Source organism: Macaca nemestrina, chromosome 13 (genome assembly GCF_043159975.1).
Source record: "Macaca nemestrina isolate mMacNem1 chromosome 13, mMacNem.hap1, whole genome shotgun sequence".
Classification (NCBI taxonomy): Eukaryota; Metazoa; Chordata; class Mammalia; order Primates; family Cercopithecidae; genus Macaca; species Macaca nemestrina.
The window spans coordinates 44286154-44308648 of record NC_092137.1 but is presented as its reverse complement, the minus strand read 5'-3'; the positions used below and the strand labels follow the sequence as shown (position 1 = coordinate 44308648).

Genomic DNA, 22495 nt, shown 5'->3' with positions numbered 1-22495 from the left:
AAGTGCCTATTAAAGAGAGGAAATCTGTAACCTAATATTTCAAAACAAACTAAAGAGAAAAGTAAAACAAGAAAAGCAAATCACAATTAGAAAACTTAAATATCAAGTAATCAAGAACAAAGTAATTATAACAAATTACTAGTATCGGCCAGGCGCGGTGGCTCACTCCTGTAATCCCAGCACTCTGGGAGGCCAAGGCAGGTGGATCACCTAAGGTGGGGAGTTTGAGACCAGCCTGACCAACATGTAGAAACCCCATCTCTACTAAAAATATAAAAAAGCCGGGCGTGGTGGTGCATGCCTGTAATCCCAGCTACTCAGGAGGCTGAGGCAGGAGAATCACTTGAACCCCGGAGGCGGAGGTGGCGATGAGCCAAGATCATGCCATTGTACTCCAGCCTGGGCTACAAGAGCGAAACTCTGTCTCAAAAAAAATACATAAATAAAAATTAAAAAAAAAAAAAAGAAACTACTAGCATTTCCCGTATGTATGGAGTATCATGCATAGAGAATGTTTCTCACGATATACAGCCATTTCAGTACCCAAAACACCAATATTCCTGACAAAACAGCTCGAACACTGATGTCCTGTGTGGTAGAATTAGCCAACTATCAGTCCTAAGAAGAGGCTTCTCGGGCCGGGCGCGGTGGCTCAAGCCTGTAATCCCAGCACTTTGGGAGGCCGAGACGGGCGGATCACGAGGTCAGGAGATCGAGACCATCCTGGCTAACACGGTGAAACCCCGTCTCTACTAAAAAATACAAAAAATTAGCCGGGCGAGGTGGCGGGCGCCTGTAGTCCCAGCTACTCGGGAGGCTGAGGCAGGAGAATGGCGTAAACCCGGGAGGCGGAGCTTGCAGTGAGCTGAGATCTGGCCACAGCACTCCAGCCTGGGTGACAGAGTGAGACTCTGTCTCAAAAAAAAAAAAAAAAAAAAAAAAGAAGAGGCTTCTCAAAATAAGGTACTTTGTGGCACTTCAAACTATTGGTAACTCCTCCATTCTGGAAACTCTTAACACTTGGGTTGACTTTCAAAACACTCTCAAATCACTTGCCTTTATTCTCTTTTCTGTAGCCTCTGAAAGAGGGAAGTGGGGTCCCAAAATAATATTTAACCTTCAACCCAAAACACAGTATCTGCCCTCTGATGCAATCTCATGGCTTAGGCTATGTATACACTGACTTCTCAGATGAATTTTAGTCTAGATTTTAAACATAAAGCTTAGCTGTGCTACCTCTCTCTTCAAATACAACATAATCAAAAACTTCAACTGTGCACCCAAGCCACCTTCATATGCCTACCTACCTATTTGTATTGGTAAGAGCATTCCTCTAGTATTAATCCAGGACAGAAGCCATAAATCTTTTGATATATATTCAACCACCACTAAATCACTATGTTCCATCAATCTTGTTTTTCAGTGTCTCTCTTATCCTATCACCCTAAGTTTCAGCATCATCACATAATGCGTTGATTATCTAACTTATTCCTAGTGGATTTCCCTGACTTCAATCTCATTTTCCTCTAATCCACCTACAGATTATCATGTTTTTCCCTAAAACACACCTTAAATGTCCCTAAAAGACGTAGTGGCTTTTTACACCCTTATCAAGAACCTTCTCTAATCTGTCATGCCTAGGCTCTACACAGCCCAACTTCATCATGGTCACTCCCACCTCACAGTCAGTTTTTCCTACTTCATTTTATTTAGCTAGCCAAATCCTTCAAGGTGCCTATGAAATAATATTTCCTATCATGGGTATGGTGGCTCATGGCTGTAATCCCAGCACTTTTGGAGGCCAAAATGGAAAGATCGCTTAAGCACAGGAGTCGAAGGCCAACCAGCTTGGGTAACATAGTGAGACTCTGTCTATACAAACAATTTAAAAATTAGCCAGGTATGGTGGCACACACCTGTGGTCCTGGCTGCTTGGGAGGCTGGGGTGGGACAACTGCTTAAGCCTGGGAGATCGAGGCTGCAGTGAGCTGTGATCTGCACTCCAGCCTGGGCAAAAGAGCAAGTCCCTGTCTCCAGAACAAAACAAAACAAAACACTTCCTTCTCCTTCATGTCATCCCAACTCTTCCTACCACCATCTCACCACTCCTATAAAATCATTTGGATTCCTTTTAACATTTTTGCCCTTCTTAGCTCCTTTCCTACCCTAATTTGTGACCTTGGCATCTAGTAGGTACTAAATAAAATATGTGTTAACTTAAAAAACACTTCTTAGCCAGGCATGGTGCCCCATGCCTGTAGTCCTAGCTCCTCAGGAAGCTGAGGCAGAAGGATAGCTTCAGCCCAGAAGTTTGAGGCTGCAGTGAGATACGATCACAGCCCTGGTACTCTAGCCTGGTCAACAGAGTGAGACACAATCTCAAAAAAAAAAAAAAAAAAGAGTAATTTAAAAAGATCCTTCTTCAAGAAAGAATGTCCTAGTCAGCTATTTCAACATTCCCAGAAATATTAAATTGGCAGAAACCTAAAAATCTACTGGAATGCTGATTAACCTCTATTATCCACTATAACATTTATTAAGTACAAGCAGTCCTTGATTTCCAGCAATTTTACTTTTGCTGATTCATTTAAAGCACCTAGCCAATTACACCAACTTACTATGGACAAAGGACACACTAATGAATTTATATTACTTGGTGTGTTTCCTGATGATGGGCATAGAGTATCCCCAACTCCCAAAGTCAGTCTAGCCCTGTAGCCCTTTTTGAGAACATCTTTGGCTCTAGATCAGATCTATTCAGCCAACTCTTCCTAAAGGTCTTCAAATGTAGGGCTGAGGAAAGAAAGATGAAGATTAAGCAAAACAGAGGGAGAAATATACGAAGGAAAAGAAATATATACAAAGGATTGTTTGCCTTAAGTATTATGCAATTGCCCTGTCCCTACCCCTATTGTTACCATTCAAGTACCATCCTTCCAAGCATTCATGTCAATCCAAATACACATTTTGGGTAATATTTTAGAGTTGACTTGAAGTTAAAGTCTTTTTTTTTGGTGGCAGGGATGGGGACGAAGTTTTGCTCTTGTTGCCCAGGCTGGGGTGCAATGGTGCGATCTCAGCTCACTGCAACCTCTGCCTCCCAGGTTCAAGCAATTATCCTGCCTCAGCCTCCTGAGTAGTTGAGATTACAGGCTCCCGCCACCACACCTGGCTAATTTTTGTACATTTAGTAGAGATGGGGGTTTCACCATGTTGACCAGGTTGGTCTTGAACTTCTGACCTCAGGTGATCCACCCACCTCAGCCTCCCAAAGTGCTGGGATTACAGGCATAAGCCACCACGCCCGGCCAGGTTAGTTTTTAATTAGCACCATCATTTTATAGACACATTATCTAACATCTAAATCTAATATCTAAAAACTCTTAAACACAATTAATAAAATAAACACCTGCATTCTAATGGCAAAGTAATTCCATATTTATGCCTGTAAGATTTTACTTTGTCATCAGGAAAACTAACAAGAAGATGCGAAATTAAAGTCAAAATAAAACACCATTTCTCTCTCCTTAGATTAAAAAAAGAGAGAGAGAGACTCTCAATACCAAATGCAGACAAGAATACAGAGCTTTGCTGTTTGGTATAGTAGCCACTAACCACTCAGGGCTAGTAAGAATTTTAAATGAGGCTAATGCAAACAGAGATTTGCTGTAAGTGTAAAATACACAATGGATTTTAAATATTTAATGTATTAGTAGTTTTCACACTGCTGATAAAGACATACCCAAGACTGGGCAATTTACAAAAGAAAGAGAGGTTTAATGGACTTTCAGTTCCACATGGCCAGGGAGGCCTCAGGATCACTGCTGAAGGCAAGGAGGAGCAGGTCACATCTTACATAGATAGCAGCAGGCAAAGAGAGAGCGCTTGTGTAGGGAAGCTCCCCATCAGATCTCATGAGACTTATTATCATGAGAACAGCACAGGAAAGACTTGTCCCCATGATTCAATTACCTCCCACGGGGTCCCTCTCACAACACCTGGGAATTCAAGATGAGACTTGGGTGTAGACACAGCCAAATCACATCATTTAATATTTATTAAAAGAATTCAAAATAGCTAATTAACTTCACTGTTTACAAATTGAATCATTTTGGAACTACTGGATTAAATAAAATACATTACTAAAATTAACTTCGCCTGTTTCTTTTTTACAATGTATACTAGAAAAATTTAAATTACATTATATTTATATAGACAGCACTGAATTAAAACAACAGAAACTTTTGGCTGGGCACGGTGGCTCATGCCTGTAATCCCAACACTTTGAGAAGCCAAGGTGGGCGGTTCATGAGGTCAGGAGTTCAAGACCAGCCTGACCAACATAGTGAAATCCCATCTATACTAAAAATACAAAACTTAGCCAGGTGTGGTGGTGCACGCCTGTAATCCCAGCTACTTAGGAGGCTGAGGCGAGGCTGAGGCAGGAGAATCGCTTGAACTTGGGAGGTGGAGGTTGCAGTGAGCCGAAATCATGCCACTGCACTCCAGCCTGGGTGACACAGCAAGACTCAAAAAAAAAAAAAAAAACAAAAAACAAAAAAACGAAAACCAAAAAAAACAGGCCAGGCGCAGTGACTCACACCTGTAATCCCAGCACTTTGGGAGGCCACGGTGGGAGGATCAACTGAGGTCAGGAGTTCAAGTCCACCTTGGCCAATATGGTGAAACCCCATCTCTACTAAAAATACAAAAAAATTAGTTGGGCGTGGCAGCAGGTGCCTGTAATCCCAGCTACTTCAGGAGGCTGAGACAGGAGTATAGCTTGAACCCAGGAAGTAGAGGTTGCAATGAGCCAAGATTGCGCCATTGCACTCCAGCCTGGGTGACAAGAGCAAAACTCTGTCTCCAAAAAAAAAAATATCTATCTATCTATCTATCTATCTATCTATATATATATATGTCTATATATATATAGACACCACTGGCAGGAGTATAAATTGGTATAGCAACATTGGAGAGAATTTTGGAAATATCTAGTTAGGGCTATAAGGATGGCCTACAGTTTAGCAATTTTACTCCCTAGAGAAATTCTCGCATGTATATATGGCATGTAAATAGTTTTAGACCATTGATTAAAATTACAAAAATAATCCAAATGTCCTTCCAAAACGACTAGACAAAATGTGTTCTAGCTGCATGTGGTGGCTCACACCTGTAATCATAATGCTTTAGGAGGACAAAGGAGGTGGATCACTTGAGCTCAGGAATTAGAAGCCACCCTGGGCAACATGGTGAAACCTCATCTCTACAAAAAAACACAAAAATTAGCCAGATGTGGTGGTGTATACCTGTAGTTCCAGGTATTTGGGAGCCTGAGGTGGGAGGATCATTTGAGCCTGGGAGGTCAAGGCTGCAGTGAGCCAAGATTGAGCCACTGCACTCTAACCTGAGCAATAGAGCCAGACCTTGTCTTATTAAAAATAAAAAAGAACTGTTCTAATCATACAATGGAATACTATGCAATATATATGCAATACTATGGAAAAAAGGGACTAGAACAAAAAAAGAACTGCAAAAATATTAAGTGACAAGAACAAATTGTAAAAAAAAAAAAAAACATTTTGTATATGATCATGTACATAAGCCTCTTAAAACAGTACTATATGCTATTTAGAAATAGACACATGTAGGCCAGGCACGGTGGCTCACACCTGTAATCCCAACACTTTGGGAGGCCAAGGCGGGCGGATCATGAGGTCAGGAGTTTGAGACCGGCCTGGCCAACACGGTGAAACCCCGTCTCTACTAAAATACAAAAATTAGCTGGGCGTGGTGCCATGTGCCTGTAATCTCAGCCACTCAAGAGGCTGAGGCAGGAGAATTGCTTAAAACCTGAAGGCGGAGGTTACAGTGAGCTGAGATCATGCCACTGTACTCCAGCCTGGGCAACAAGAGGAACTCCATCTCAAAAAAAAAAAAAAGAAACAGATACATGTATGAAGATCGTATCTATGAGGCAGGCATGAAATTTAGGATAGTGGCAGAGAAAGAAGATGGAATTCAGGAAGATTACAGAAGAGCTTCAACTACCTAAACTAAGCTGGGTGGTGGGTACTTCATTGTTCAATATTTTTAACTCTATGTCTGAAATATTTCCAAACTTTTAACAGAAGATTTTACCATGTGTAGCACTAACTGGGTATACTTTATGGTTTGGGGGACATAATGAAACAGTAACTGCACAATTTTAACCATGATAAAAGCAGTTATCCCTTGAATAACATCAGAGTACAGGAGATGTAGCAAACACCAAAAATATAAACACCAAATATATAAATACCAATTGTATACCACTACAATGAGAAAAAGGGAACAAAACATACATCCTAGATCATGAGTCAACAAACTTTCTCTTTTAAGGTCAAAAGGGTAAATATTTTTGGGTTTGCAAGGCCATATGGTTTCTCTCTCAAGTACTCAACTCTGCTTTAGTAATGGGAAAGCTGCCATAGACAAATGAACATGGCTATCTTCCAATAAAACTTTACAAAAAGAAGCAGCGGGCCAAATTGGGCTGAGAGGTTACAGTTTGATGACACCTGTCTAGATCCACCTTTAAAAAAGGTATCAGTAAGTCTATTAAGTGAAAGTCTAAAAGGGAAATGGATTTGCATAGTAATGGTATATGCCACGATCATCTGATAATTACAAAAGAGAAAATGTTCCTTCTCCACAAAGACATCTAGCACTTACCACCACCCTTAACCCAGTGATCAAACTTAGCACCACTACTACTGTTAAATTCAGGCATTGGTCAGGCATGGTGGCTCATGCCTATAATCCCAACACTTTGGTAGGCCAAGGCGCATGAATCACGAAGTCAGGAGTTGAAGACCAGCCTGGCCAAGATGGTGAAACCCCATCTCTACTAAAAAACTACAAAAATTATCCAAGTGTGGTGGTTGGTGCCTGTAATCCCAGTTACTCGCAAGGCTGAGGCAGGACAATAGATTGAACATGGGCGGCAGAGGCTGCCGTGAGCCGAGATTACGCCACTGCACTCCAGCCTGGGCGACAGAATGAGACTCCGTCTCAAAAACAAACAAAAAAAAAAACAAACAAAAAAGTCAGGCAGTTTGTGCTTCTGATGCAATATAACATAAAGCAGCATCACCTATAACCTATCCTGGCCAAAATGGTTAACCTAAACTTAACAGTCATTAGATCTAACTTAATAGTTTAAGAAGACACAGAAATAAGTTTTAAACAAAATCTCAAAGAAATAATCAGATGAATTCTGAATATAGGACATTTTACAAGACAACTGGTGCCCTCAAAAAGAGAAAATCATTTGAGTGTTTAAATTTATAAGAGAACAGAGGCTCAATAACAAACATGATATAATGTACAATCTTCAAAGACCTTGGTTTGTGGGGGGAAAGCTACATAAGACTTTTTTTTTAACCCAATTGGGGAAGTCTGAATATGGATTGTGGATCAGATGAACTGGGGAATTAATTTTGTCAGGTAAGATAATTTTGCAGGTATAGAGGAAAATCATTTTTTGGAGATTCATACTTACGTATTTAGGAGTAAAGTGACATGACATCTCTGTAATTTCTAAATGGCTCGTATGGCAATGTTATGGATTGAATCTGCGTCCACCCCTCCCCCACAATTTATATGTTAAAATCCTAACCCCCAATGTGATATGAAGTGGGTCCTTTGGAAGGTAATTCGGTCATCAGGTTGGAGCCTTCATGAATACTATTAGTGCCCTTATAAAAAGGACTCCAAAGAGCTCTCTAGCTCTGCCTACCATGTAAGCACACAAAATGGAAATGTGCAGACCAGAAAGACAGCCCTCATCAAACACCAGATCTGCCAGCACCTTCATTTTAGAACTTGCCAGCTTTCAGAACTGTAAGAAATACATTTGTGTTTTTTATAGGCTACCCAGTCTATGGTATTCTTTTACAGCAGCCTGAACTAAGACAGGCAAAAATACAAAATACTGTTGAATTTAGGTGATTGGTATATAGACACTCAGGGTACTACTATCATGTTTTGCAGCATTAAAATTTTTCATATTAAAAAGCAAAAAATCCAGTATGAAATGATTTATAATTTATTAAATTTGTTACTCTCCCCCCAAATATTAAAGTGGTCCTAAGTTTCCCCCAGAGTCCTCAAGGTTAAATATCAAAATCTACCCAAAATAAATTCTCCAAAAGTTCATGACCCTGATGTTTTTCCTTTTAAGCATGTGATTTCTAAAAGTGAGGACAAGGCAAAAATCACAAGATACTTTGAATTATCATTGTTCTCCAAAGCGACTAATGCCTATAGACAATATTTATTAAACAAAAATGAATAGAAGGAAATTTGTATTTATTTATTTATTTATTTTATTTTGAGACAGTGTGTCGTCACTCTGTTGCCCAGGCTGGAATGCAGTAGCACGATCTCGGCTCACTACAACCTCCGCCTGTTCATACATTCAACAACCATCCTTTTCCCTCTCCCTACCCACGAATCCAGGAATCCCCAACCCCCAGGCCATAGACCAGTACCCTCCATGAACTGTCAGGAACCGGGCTGCACAGCAGGAGGTGAGCAGTAGGCAAGCAAGTGAAGCTACTGCTGCTCTCCATGGCTGGCATTATTGCCTGAGCTCCACCTCCTGTCACATCAGTGGCAGCATTAGATTCTTACAGGAGTGCAAACCCTACTGTGAACTGTGCACGCAAGGGGTCTAGGTTGTGCGCTCCTTATAAGAATCTAATGCCTGATGATCAGTAATTTTCTCCTATTGCCCTCAGATAGGACCATCGAGTCGCTGGAAAACAAGGTCAGGGCTCCCAGTGATTCCACATTATGAAAAACTGTGTAATTATTTCATTATATATTACATTGTAATAATAATAGAAATAAAGTGCACAACAAATGTAACGTGCTTGAATCATCCTGAAACCCTCACATCATCTGTGGAAAAAATTGTCTTCCATGAAACCGGTCCCTGGTACCAAAAAGGTTGGGGACCTCTGCACTACTCCTTTCCTCTCCCTAGAAGATGCTGTTTAGCTTATTTACTCATTTATTCAGCTAAAATTTGTAGAACACAATATAGATACACGGATAGATCAGCATACAAAACTAACACAGTTATTGCCCTTACGTGGTTCATGCTCTGGTAGAAAATGAGAATCTTAGAACAGAACTCTTGATTTTAGAGTCAAAAGAACCTCAAGATATCACATGGTCCAGGCCTCTCCCTTAACCCTGATAAAAATGTTAAGATTGAAGGTTAAGGCTACTAAATCCTAGAAAGAGTAAGTACACATGCCACAGAACCATTAAAAGCTTGAGTAGGAACCACAAACAGGGTCTTCTGTTTCCAAGTTTCAGTACTCTTTCAACTTACCATATATCATTTAGCAGTATAATAGTAGTAGTATTAATAGTAGTAATAGCAATCGAAAGCATTCAATAAAGGTTACCCGTTATAATGTGCCAGTCTCTATGCTAAAAGCTTTACATAGATTATCCCAACCCAACAATCTTATGAACACTCTCAGTTTAGAAATGAGAAAACTGAAGTTTAGAAACATTAAGTAACCTACCCGTGGTGGAGCAGGGATTCAAATCCAAGAATATGACGTTGGAGTCAATGTTCCCAACCACTATCCTCCTTTTTCCAGAAATATAACCCACACTAAGTATAAAGGCTTCTTACACTTTATACACTTATAAACAGTGCTAAGCATCCTACAGCATTACCTGCAAGCACACAGTAGCAACAATTCAGAAATATTTCTCTAAATCTGTTGAGAAGATACCTTATCCACATTTGAGAAACAATAATACCATTATCATTACCATATGGACAGCCTCTCTAGCCGTCCATCTTTCAAATACACAACTGAAACTACTGCTGTCTAGCATCTCCCGAACTTTCTTTAGCCAAAGTATCTGACAAGCAACTAAATATCAAACTTATTTTTACCTTGAGATTGTTTTCAATCCTCTTAAAAACATAGGTTCAATGTGATTCCAGACGTTCTCTATAATTATCACTCGTCCTTTATATTCAAATATGCCTTATACTTGACTCCATAATTTGGCAATATAAACCTGAACAAAGACAAAAAGACCCAGCTACATGAACTGCCCTCTGTAGGGTGGTCATAAGGTCTGAAAACACAGATTTTTTTGCGACGGAGTCTTGCTCTGTTGCCAGGCTGGAGTGCAGTGGTGCAATCTTGGCTCACTGCAACCTCTGCCTCCTGGGTTCAAACAATTCTCCTGCCTCCGCCTCCCGAGTAGCTGGGACTACAGGCGCAAACCACCATGCCCAGCTAATTTTTGTATTTTTAGTAGAGACAGGGTTTCACCATGTTGGCCAGGATGGTCTCGAACTCCTGACTTCATGATCTGCCTGCCTCGGCCTCTCAAAGTGCTGGGATTACAGGGGTGAGCCACTGCCCCGGCCATAGATATTATTTTCATATTCTGTAACACAACATCAATATACAATTACTGTATAGCCACCTGTGTATACAAACTTGGTGGCCACCCTGTACTTAAAAATCAAGTAAGCAAAGACATAGGCAGAAAAAGTAACTCAAAGCAAAAGCAAACTGAAGAGTAAGTAACCTAAACTTAAATATAATCACTGGGAAGAAGATTCAAGATGTAGAGTAAGAATAATAAGGCAAGTCAACATCATCACTCATCTTTCCAAACATGCCCTTACTAACTAGAGTTAGAGTTTATTAAAAAGGTGGGTGGGAGGGGCATAACTGAAAACGACTACATATATTACATATTAAGCTAAAAGTTATTTCACTGCCGGGCGCAGTGGCTCACGCCTGTAATTCTGACACTTTGGGAGGCTGAGGCGAGCGGATCACCTAAAGTCGGGAGTTCGAGACCAGCCTGATCAATATGGAGAAACCCTGTCTCTACTAAAAATATAAAACATTAGCCAGGCATGGTGGCACATGCCTATAGTCCCAGCTACTCGGGAGGCTGAGGTAAGAGAATTGCTTGAACCCAGGAAGCAGAGATTGTGGTGCACCAAGATTGTGCCATTGCACTCCAGCCTGGGCAACAAGAGCAAAACTCTGTCTCAAAAAAAAAAAAGTTATTTCACTTTCACATTGCAATTCAAAATACTCCAGAACAGCTGAATAGAAATAAACTCAATTTCCTTAAGTTTAGGACCAGCAACCACCAAAGATTTAATAAAATGTTAGATTATATAAACAAAACCAGTTATAAGAGATAATTTTTAAAAATTCAAGTAAGGTTGTTTTTGGTTATTTTTAAATCTAAGATAGATGGCCAAATGTTGAACAACTTAATGAATCTGTTCTGAATTATAGTATTAAATTTAATATATTCTAAAAATTCAAGTTCTCTTGCACATCAGCATTTTGATAAAGTAACAGAGTAACAAAAATACATTAAAAAAGAAACTAGGCTGGGGACAGTGGCTCATGCCTATAATCCCAGCACTTTGGAAGATTGAGGTGGGCAGATTACCTGAGGTCAGGAGTTCAAGACCAGCTTGGCCAACATGGTGAAACCCTGTCTCTACGAAAAATACAAAATTAGCTGGGCATGGTGCCACAGGCCTGTAACCCCAGCTACTTGGGAGTCTGAGGCAGGAGAATCGCTTGAACCGGGAGGTGGAGGCTGCAGTGAGCCGAGATTGCACCACTGCATTCCAGCCTGGGCAACAGAGCAATACCTCGTCTCAAAAAATAAATAAATACATAATAAAAATACACATACATGCACACACACAAATACACTAGTAATCTGAAGGCGTATTTGGGCATAATAAATGAGGAAACTCAAGTCATAAATAGAACATTCATTTTTATATTGAGGCACTGACATAAATGCAAGTTGATTTGCTTTAAAATTAAAAAAATCAATTTTGATTCACTTTAGCAATGAAGATCAAATGAAACTGACTCATAAATGAAAGCAGAAGACCACCAAGCATTAAAATAAGAACAAAAAGATGAATTTATGCTTAAGTTTGCAATGTTTGTATAAACTCGAGGCCTCTTTACCAAACTGATTCAAAAGGAAAGCAATAGAAAGAACAGAAAGCAAAAATTAAGCACCTGATTCACGCATCTAAGTGCAACGCGACAATCTCATATGCAGAAAAAGCAAAAGCACAACGTTAAGTAATACAACAAAGCTATGGAAGGAGAAGCAGTGATAAATATACAGACCAAGTTGAGCACAATAAACCAAGAAACAAATTGGCTCCATTAGCCATGTTTGCTAAGAGCACAAAAGTATCCATTAAAATCAGTGACAATATTACCAGGCCCTATTGGTCAGTCACTAATCCTTCAGTTATACTCACATAAGAACAGAAAGTTTTTTAAACACAAATGACAACATACATTTTATAGGTACATCCCAATTATTTAAATCAGACTTTAAAAATCCTGTTCACCCTCCTCCTATTGTTCCACCTTTACTCCCATCCTCCTTTCCAGGAACTCATCTATCCAAGGTTGTACAGTAAATGGAAACACCTGAAGCCCCCAGATTTCCCTCACGTCTGTCTAATGCAGGGATCTCTTTTTCTCTCTTTGGGTCATCTTTTAATCTTAAACCAATGTCTTTCTCTAAGGTACAACACTATTTCCCCTTTCCTCTTTTCAGTCTAGTTTTTATCCAATTACAGAAAACCTCTTCCTTTCCTTTTGTTAAAAATAGTAAAGCTGTAATCACAGCTTTTAAGTTTAGTGTAGAAAACACACACACCCCAAATTCTCCACTCAAGTTTTTAAGCCAGCCACATAAGGAGTTCAGCTGTAATGTAAACTGGGAGTTGTTGGTTAACAGAATGCAAGATCGTCAAGGACAAGGATTTGGGATTTTGTCTGTTTTGTTCAGATACTAGCATGAAATGGTCCCTTTGCACGCAGAAGGCACTCAGTGAACATAAGAATTGGCTGCAGGGCTACAGACTAAATACTATTAGACTATTCTGAATTCTTTACTTCTCAGTGGGTTGGTAGCTCCGAGTAAATAAAAGCAGAAAGACTCCCAAACCTAAATGAAATCTCCTATATAGTCTAACATTTGTAGTGCTTTGAATTAATTATGTCCCCCCTGCTCTTTCTTGTTTTTTCTTGAGACAGAGTCTCACTCTGTGGCCCAGGCTGGAATGCAGTGGTGTGATTTCGGCTCACTGCAACCTCCACCTCCTTGGTTCAAGTGATTCTCCTGTCTCAGCCTCCTGAGTAGCTGGGATTACAGGCACATGCCGTCACATCGGCTAATTTTTTTGTATTTTAGTAGACACGGGGTTTCACCGTGTTGCCCAGGCTGGTTTTGAACTCCTGAGCTCAGGCAATCCGCCCGCCTCGACCTCCCAAAGTGCTATGATTACAGGCGTGAGCCACTGCGCCCAGCCATGTCCTCTTTTTAAGGGACTAAGAAGGGCCACCTGTCTTCAACAGATAATGCCATTTCCCCATCTCAGAGATAAATGCTTTAGTCAGAACAAGGGAAAAGAAAAACACTGCCCAAATAGGTTGAACACCCATACTGACACTCCTAGATTCTACTACTCATAAGAGCATCTATTAACTATCCCTTTTCAATGCGAGGAGTGCTCTTAATACCTATACATCAAGAAAATAAAATGTAATTAGATTTAAGAATCAGTGACATTACTCTCAAGCTTAAAAGCGCTTCGCAAGCCTTCAAACTCTTACAAATTACATATTCTTTATCAAATCCGCTTCCTCTCAGGCAAACAACACTTACTCATTTGTTTTATTTTCTTGTGTATTATACGTTTGAATCTACCTGATAACATAATCGCACTTTAAAAGTTTTCTATAAAAGACAAGGTTTTTTCCTATTTCTAGCACACAAATGTACTTTTCATTCACAAGAGATTCTGAAGTGAAGGACATGCTACGTAGACAATAATCGCAGCAATCCTAGAGACAGGCCTTATCCTCCCTGTATCACTACCAGTAATTGGTACCATCTCTAAGAGAAAGACAAGTTCCTTAATAGTCAATAGATGGCTTCCAAAGTTTTTGTCTGTCTCCTCTGAGATCGGATTTAACTGGATCTTCTTTTGTTCACAAGGATGTAAAACAATTTTCCAAGAAGTGTTATGTTTCTAAACTTCAAGATTTTTAATTTTCAAGAAATGAATCAATTTAAAGCTAAAAAATACAATCTTTATGATACTTCAACATTCTCCAAAAGAAAACTTTGAATCCATTTTACATTTAGCAACTTAATATTAAACTATGTGATAAATCAAAAGTTTTAAATTAGTAAAATATGTTTTAAATGTTATAAACCACGTCAAAGGTATAATATATGAACTAACAAAATACTACAATTGATTAAGCTACAAGGTTCTTGTGGTTAAACAAGTTATTACAAAGAGTATTATTATTATTTTTGTTTTGAGACAGGGTCTCACTCTGTCGCCCAGGCTGGAGTGCAGTGGCATGATCTTGGCTTACTACAACCTCCACCTCTTGGGTACAAGCAATTCTCCACCACAGCCTCCGGGGTAGCTGGGACTACAGGCATGTGCCACCACACCCAGCTAATTTTTCTATTTTTTGGTAGAGACACAGTTTCACCATGTTGGCCAGGCTAGTCTCGAACTCCTGACCTCAAGTGATTCACCAACCTCGGGCTCCCAAAGTACTGGGATTACAGGGATGAGCCACTGTGCCCGGCCATGAAGAGTATTATTTAAAAAGGTGTATGTTATGCCAAGCAATAACAAGATATTGTAGATGTGATCACAAGTTAGTTATAGTAAAACAAAAAGAAAAAATATACTTAAGCACTCTTGTGTCATGATTTACCATAATTCAGTAAAGTGTTTATGGTTGTTATTAAAGTTAGCCTGAAGGGGAGAAATAAAGCACCCTGTAATTTGAATGAAAACTACAAAGTGTGAGATCTTGAGGGGCAAAAAAGAAATGAAAAAAGAAAACAGAAAAGAAAAAAAGTACGTAAGTTATCGTACAGTATTTATGTTTCCTAGGATGTTATATGCTACTAAAAACTAACTCTCAAAATCTTTAAATACTCTGAAAAATAAGTACACTATATAGATTACGCTTTTGGAAAATTTCATAACATCATTAATAATTTAGTAAAGGGTTCTTTTTCATCATAACGCTCATTCAACTATCTGGTCTAACAGTCTTTTTTGGCCAGCCAGTACATCTGGCTAATTTCTGTATTTGTAGTAGGGACTGGGTTTTACCATGTTGGTCAGGCCAGGCTAGTCTCAAGAGATCTGCCCGCCTTGGCCTCCCAAAGTACTGGGATTACGGGCGTGAGTCACCGCACCTGGCCACACTTGTTAGTCTTCTACGTAGTCTTTAAGAAAAGGAATATAGATGGAAATGTTCCAAAGTGTCAATCATCTTAAATCAAATGGACACAAAGAGATTAAATCACATCAGAATTTTTTAAAAAATAGAGGCATGGTCTTACTCTGTCACCCAGGCTAGAGTAAACTGGTGCAATCACAGCTCGCTGCAGCTTTGACCTCCCTGGCTCAAGTGATCCTCCCACCTCAGCCTCCCAAGTAGCTAACTACAGGTGCACACCACCACGCCCAGCTAACTTTATTTTTTGTAGAGACAGGGTCTTGCTATGTCGCCCAGGCTGATCTCAAACAATCCATCTGCCTCAGCCTCCCAAAACGTTGGGAGAGGAGTGAGCCACTGTGCCTGGCCTAGAAACATTTTACTTGCAAAGATTCTAAAATGGCTAATCAAAGATAATAGCATACTTAAATTAGTCCAAAAGATGAAAGCCCATTTTTTAACTCAATGTTTTGATGTAAGTAAGCATCACCAACAAAAACAAAGAAAAAATACAGATTATGAAGCTCACGTATCTTTTTCTTCACCTGTTCTTGTTAGATCAGCCACTAGAAGCTAAAAAGTTGTCATTCTGCAAATTTTATGACAGCCAAAACAAACTACAAAAATTAAATATTTCCCAAAACTATTTTACCATCAATGTTTAAGTATAGGATAGTGAAATGTCAGTACTCTTAACCATCAATTCTCCTAATATATAAGATACATTTTACAATAAAACTTCAAAGCTGCTCATATAAATAGCAGTATTCCATTTCATTCCAATTCTGAAATTAGTTCAGTAAGGGAAAAACAAAAAGAATCAGGTACAATGTGAAGAATAACTGAAAATCCAGGAATATCATACTCCCAAAAATTATCTTACCATTAATCATGATTTCACATTTTATGCTATTACTTGAATAAATTTTGCTATTATAATTTTGGATTAAAAAACTTTTGTTATTCTGATGCCATTGGTTATTTGTTTGCTGACTAATTTTTATTAAAATCAGTGAATTGTGAAAGGCATATTTCACAGAAAATATAAAATACTACATGCTGCATTTTTTAAAAGTGAGAGTTAGAATTATACTACTTAACTACTTTCTATGCTAAGTAATGTCACAAAATACTTTAAAATAGTTACACACAAAAATATTCATGAAACATAGCCTTTTTTTTTTTTTTTTTTTTTCTTGAGACGGAGTCTTGCTCTGTAGCCCAGGCTAGACTGCAGTGGCACGATCTCGGCTCACTGCAACCTCCACCTCATGAGTTCAAGTGATTCTCCTGCCTCAGCCTCCTGAGTAGATAGGATTACAAGCATGCGCCACTACACCCGGCTAAGTTTTGTATTTTCAGTAGAGATGGGGTTTTACCATGTTGGCCAGGCTGGTCACGAACTCCAGACCTCAAGTGATCCACCCGCCTCAGCCTCCCAAAGTGCTGGGATTACAGGCGTGAGCACCGCACCTGGCCTATATAGCCTCTTTTTAATAAATCACCACAATCACTAAGTGATACTGTGGCCAATTCTACTATTCCAAGACTGCCAAGACATAATCAGCGTCGTATTTTAATTCAAAAGATTCCATAAAAAAATGTTTGTTATAGCAAAGATAACTTTCAACAAGAGCCACTTTTTCTGACCTTGTCAACCTGTGAATCAGCTGTTCTTAGAAGCACAGTTACTTGGACACTACACCATTCCTTCAGATGATGTAATCTTAAGGAATTTAGTAATTAGGTGAATTACTAACATAAAACAGTATTTACTGACATGACTAAACTGAAAGGCCTTTCACCTATTCCTAGAGTCTTGACAGAAATCAGACACCCAGTGTAAGAAAACAGTGTTGAAAGCTCTGCTGGTCACATCAAAGAGAATAATCACTTCAACAAATCCAGAGGATATCTTAAAGTATGAAATCTTAAAGCATGAAAGCTCAAATAAAACTACTACTGCGTACTAATACACAGCAACAAAAAGAACCACTGCAGAAACTGTTATAAGACTTTATGAGAGCAAAAACAAATGAAGAGGCGAAAACACAGCAACCATTAAGAAAAAAAAAAAAAAGACAAAGAAGGCATTGAGAGAAGCAGCACAAAATAAAGATTATCCCTGAAAGAAAATCTGTTGACTAAAATATTCTGTTCTAAATACTTAATTTTAAAATTTCGATTAGAACAACACACTGTCCATTTGGCAGACCTACAAAAACATTTCCTTAAAAAATTACCATTACTTCAGCTATATTTTTAAAAGTCCTGTTCACTTGGAAAAGACTATCATAATAATTAGAATAACTTGTCTCACTATTTACTTAGAAATGCTCTATTTAAAAGTAGGCCAACAATAGGAACTTTGCTATTGCACAACAGAGAAAGTAAATGAAATAACATCTATTAACATTCAGTGTCCATAGCATGTTTCTCCATCTCCTAGAACATACTGTGACTTACACTGTCTACCCTGAACAATTTACCACTTCTTCATCCATGCAGTAGCTCAAATAAAGACAGTTCCTGTGTTAATCCCACAATAAGCCTCAGTAATTCTCACATCACCGTCGTTGTAAACGTTTGTTAACAGAAAAAGAATGTTTTTCCTAAAATAGCTACATAACACTAAGACTACTCAAATTCCTAAATAATCCTTTTACAACATGCCTGCCAACTTTATTTTGATACATTAAACATGTGGAGCCTATTTTAAAAGCTCTTTGTGATTTTATCAAAACAGCTTCCTAGTTATTAATGTCTCTTTTTAAAAAAAGTTTTTAGAAGAAATTGAATATTGATGAATTTGGGCTGCTATCAAATGCCTAGGAAGCACTTTTTTTGCCAGATAAGATGGGCAAACGTCCTAGATCTGCTAAATCTGACATGAGAGGTCATGCAATTTTAAAAAAATGAAGAAATAACTATTTCCAACACTCACTGAGTCCTTCATTTAAAAAATCATTTTAGGTGTTATTTTCACACTTTACGTTTAATAATACAATTTTTTTTTAAGGCTGTTAGGCTTAAACTATAAAAAAACTGATCTATGGCTTGTCAGTCTATACTCTTAATGGGGGTCCGGTAGATTTGGGGTACTGAAAATAAGTGGCAGTTTCAATTAATAACTTCGCTGTTAGGAATGACATCTGAAAAGGATGGTGCTGGGGAAGGCAGACAAGAGATGCCGGGGGTACGATGAGAAGAGAAACACAATTTAAAGCCACTAAGGAGGGAAGGCGAGGGTAGAACGCACAGACAGCAGAGAAAGACGATTTAACAAGGAAGTGAAGTGGAGCGCAGAGTAGGGCAGAAGCTGATGAGGAAATGAAAGGGAAAAGACAGTGTTTTCAAAGAGGGCATGCACCAGGAAGAGCCAAGGCTTGGGGTAGCCCCAGCGCTTTCGTGTGAAAGAGATGCTTCAAGACTGAAGCGGAGGGAAGAGGCAATCAGTTGGCGTCCAGGCGTTCGAGCAAACTCCCATTCTCTCCCCGCGCCTCTCCCAGTCCTCAGCTGAGCGGAGGCGGCGGCCGGGGAAGGGGCCTACCCGAGAGCCAGGCACGGCGTGCCCCCGCCTAGGCTCCGCGGGGAAAGCAGCGAGGATTCGGAAGGACAGAGGCCCCGGCCGCGGCTCGGCGGCACCGGGAAAACCTGCCCAGGGCTCGGGGCCTCGGCGGCCCGGCCAGTCAGCCGCTTCCCCTCCGGCGGGGCGCCGGGCGGCCTTACCTGAGGCAAGGGAGGGAGAAGATGTCTAGGGCGCCTCGCTCGCGCCCGCCGCGGTACTCAACCCAAGTTTCCAACGGAGGCGCGACCCTGACTCAGCCGCCGCTTCCCCCTCGGGGTCTCGACCACCGACCGCCTCCGCCGCCTCCGGGGCTGTTTACACCGCCCGGCCCCTCACGCCGCCGCCGCCGCCGCTGCTGCCTTCTCTCCACCCCAGCGCCGTTGCCGACTCGGCCGCCGCCACCTCCTCCGCCGCAGCCTCGTCTCTCTGGAGCATCTTCCAACCACCTAACCCTGAGAATCAGAGACTCCAGCCGCGCCGGCAGGAAACTCCCCCGCAACTGCTAGGGGAACGAGGCAGTCAGAGCACTGGCGGCTTTTCCGCCATTGAGCAGAAGCCGCTCGGCTCCTTCTGCAACCCCCTCCCCTCACCCTAGTCCTTCCCCGCCCCTCAGGGAGCCCCGCCTCCAGCTCCCACCCACTGGGAATGCCGCGCGCCCTGTCGCGGCCTCTGGTTTGCTGGGAGTCTTGTCAATTACCGCTCCCCCTCCCAGTGCTGCTCCCTCGACACCTCCGTACTTAGTTTACCCCGCCCACCCGGCCCCGCCTCTGAGTTTCTAATTTCCCATTGGACATCAGTGGCTACTTTCAATTGGCAAGGTCAGCTGTCCATCAAACACCGCCCACTAAGTGAGACCCAACCCTTTATTACCATTTACTTTATTCGGCCCCGCCTCCGCTAGGTCCTACCTCCCAAACGTCAGGGACCAGCCCCCGATACCAGCCATAAGTAGAGCCCGCCGTCAATCAAATAACGCCCACCTGCGCTCCTCCTAGCAAAGCCCCGGCCCCAGCGATTGCCTTCTCTTATTGGTCCAAATCGTGGTCCGAACCCCCAGTCACTGGCTTTCTTTGCGGGTCAGTCACTGAGCCAATTTCCAAGTCCGTCACACCGGCTTTTTTTCAAATGAACCCGGAAAAGGCGGGGAGGTATCTGAAAAGCGATTGGTTCGTCTTAGAAAACGGTCAAACCCAGAGAGTCTGTACGGATCCTTTCCGTTCTGTGAGGATCGTGCCCCCTTGTATTTGACCTCTAAGCCTTGCGTAAATCAAGCGCCATAAGGGACCAACGAGCAGTCCAGCTATAGGTGTGGACGCCTGGTCCCACCCGGAATTGCAAGGGCTTGGCTACTGATTGGCTAAGAAAGTCCTCCTAGGCCCCTATTGGAGGAAATAAACGCCTCTCTTCGGCGTAGACGGGAAGGGATGGCTCAGACGAGGACAAGAAGTGGGCAGGGGAGAGGCAGTTGTTTTGCTTCAGCCGCGGGTGGGGCGCACGCGGGAGTGGGAAACTGGGAAGGCCGGGCTCTGGGGAGGTATTGCGGGGAGGGAAAGGCCCGGATGTTCCCTAACAATGAAATCATCGCCGACCTATCAGAGCAGCCGAGCTGGGATACCTGCCTGACCTGTCCCCCGGAGGGAGAAGAGTGGGCGGGAAATTGGGGTGTCGGAAGAGCCTGGAAAGCAACGTGAGAAAGTGGGACAGGTGTTCCCTTTAGGAGGATTGTGCTATTAGAGATTATTTTTACACTAGCCCTTGACATTTCCGTATTTTGTTTCACAGTCAACATTGGTTTTTAAAACTCCCGGCCTAGTCTCTTCACATGGACTCGTTCATTTCGCAGTTATTGAGCACCTGCTGTTTGCCAGGTACTGTATGTAGAGCTGGAGATGCAAAAATAAATTAGGCAATCACAGTACAAGATGATAGGTACTATAATTGAAACATGCACAAGGGCTGGTGATGACATAAAGGGTCTTCCTTGTGGATAGGTTTACCAAGAAAGGCTTCACAAAGTCACAGGATGAGTCAAGAATGAATGATACGGGTTTGACAGGCCGATGGGGAAAGTGGACATGACTCCTCCAGGTATCAAATTAGACGATGCTGCCACGTTAATTCTCCAAACGAGAAACAGAAGTGTAATAGAGGTATTGTAATACCTTAGGATATATAATCTGAATGTCCTAAAAGAGAACTTAAACCTAATTCCTACTTCGGTGTAAATTGGTTTGGGCAGACAACTTAAGCTTAGACCCAACAGAGTGCTATTCAGGTTAGGGGCTGTCAATGTTTTACGGAAAAGGGCAAATTTAGTAATAGGACAATTGTCCAGGTCGTCGTAAGGACGGCAGAAACAAAGACTTAATTGCAATTCGGGTTTTTTTGTTTTGTTTTGTTTTTTTGAGCAAGCACATTTTACTTTTTAATGAGACAAATCTGAAAAGCAAACGCGTTCCAAAAAGCTTGTAATTCGGTAAGAAAGATTTTAAAAAACCAAAAAAAGTATCTTCTTTTCACCCCAGATCTTATTAACTGTGTTTTCCTCTTCGTGAACATGCATCGTCAATAACGTCATCGTGAAGCAGTGTGGATCATTTCTGCAATTAAGGCTATGGCCCGCTGGCTGGCTTGCACAGGTCAAATTAACAGAAAGCAATGCTTTTTAAGAGACGCCGCCTAGAACCTTCTCAGCAATCTGCTTGTGAAAACGACATCGGATCGGGAGTTGTTATGATGAATATTACATGCTCGGGCTATTAGCACCCCAATAACTGGTCTAAAGGCTTTTCCTTTTCCATCAGAGTAGTACTCGACATTTCCTTAAGTTCTGTTGTTGATATGAGCAGTTCCTTTCTAATGTCCTCATACAGACCTTTCAAGTCTCTCCAACCGAGTTTGAAAGAATCGGTGATCTGTATATTTCTCACCACTGTGTGTTTTACTGTCCAGGGTTGTGTGATAACACCGTGATATACTATATACATTTGGACAGGCAGATGTTAAATGCCTCACAAGACTGAAATAGGGTATCTGAGACAAAACAAATTCCTACCGCCTGTGAGCCGGCTCGCGGCCCCGGAGGCCCTGCAAGGCTCAAGGAACCAGGCCCGCGTCGCCGGCCTCCAGGAGCAGCCGCTCGCCCACTGCCACCGGCGCTAGGCCATGGTTGGAGTCTGAAAGTCGCGGCAGGGCGGCGGCTCTGCCTCTGCAAGTCAGGTTTTTAAAACCTACTCATCAAGTTGGTGTTTCTTACAGCATAGTGACACATACTACACGACACATACTATGTTGTAGCCCACTTTCACTATGTCCTGTCAATAGGAGCTGTATTCGCCATCATGGGGGGTTTTATTCATTGATTCCCCTTATTTTCAGGCTATACTCTAGACCAAAGCTCACTTTGCCATTATATTTGTAGGTGTAAATTTAACTTTCTTCCCACAACACTTTCTTGGCCTATCCAGAATACCCCGACGCTATTCTGATTATCCTGATGCCTATACTACATGAAATCTTCTATCATCTATAGGCTCCTTCATCTCCCTAGTAGTGGTAATATTAA

At 41.2% G+C, this 22495-nt stretch overlaps 1 protein-coding gene and 1 long non-coding RNA gene across 12 annotated transcripts in view; one reads left to right on the top strand and one right to left on the bottom strand.

Moving 5' to 3' along the window:
• Positions 1-19505, bottom strand: part of LOC105464941 (protein phosphatase, Mg2+/Mn2+ dependent 1B) — an 87414-nt gene extending 67909 nt beyond the window's left edge. For 2 of the 3 annotated variants that reach the window (XM_011713095.2, XM_011713092.3), the window contains exon 1: positions 19092-19505. The gene's annotated coding sequence lies outside the window, so the exon portion shown is untranslated. Of the gene's footprint in view, positions 1-9967; positions 10096-19091 lie in introns of all 3 variants that reach the window. The other variant, XM_011713093.3, reaches the window with a different exon arrangement.
• Positions 19506-19648: 143 nt separating this feature from the next.
• On the top strand, positions 19649-22142 carry LOC139357827 (uncharacterized). Of its 9 annotated transcripts, none has more exons than XR_011611672.1 (4): positions 19649-19778; positions 20713-20798; positions 20922-21018; positions 21456-22137. It is a non-coding gene; the product is annotated as an uncharacterized lncRNA (long non-coding RNA). The 9 variants fall into 9 exon arrangements; XR_011611675.1 differs by having other exon boundaries at positions 19661-19748; positions 21456-22138; XR_011611669.1 differs by lacking the exon at positions 19649-19778 and adding an exon at positions 19872-20006 and having other exon boundaries at positions 21456-22133.
• The last annotated feature ends 353 nt before the right edge of the window (positions 22143-22495 follow it).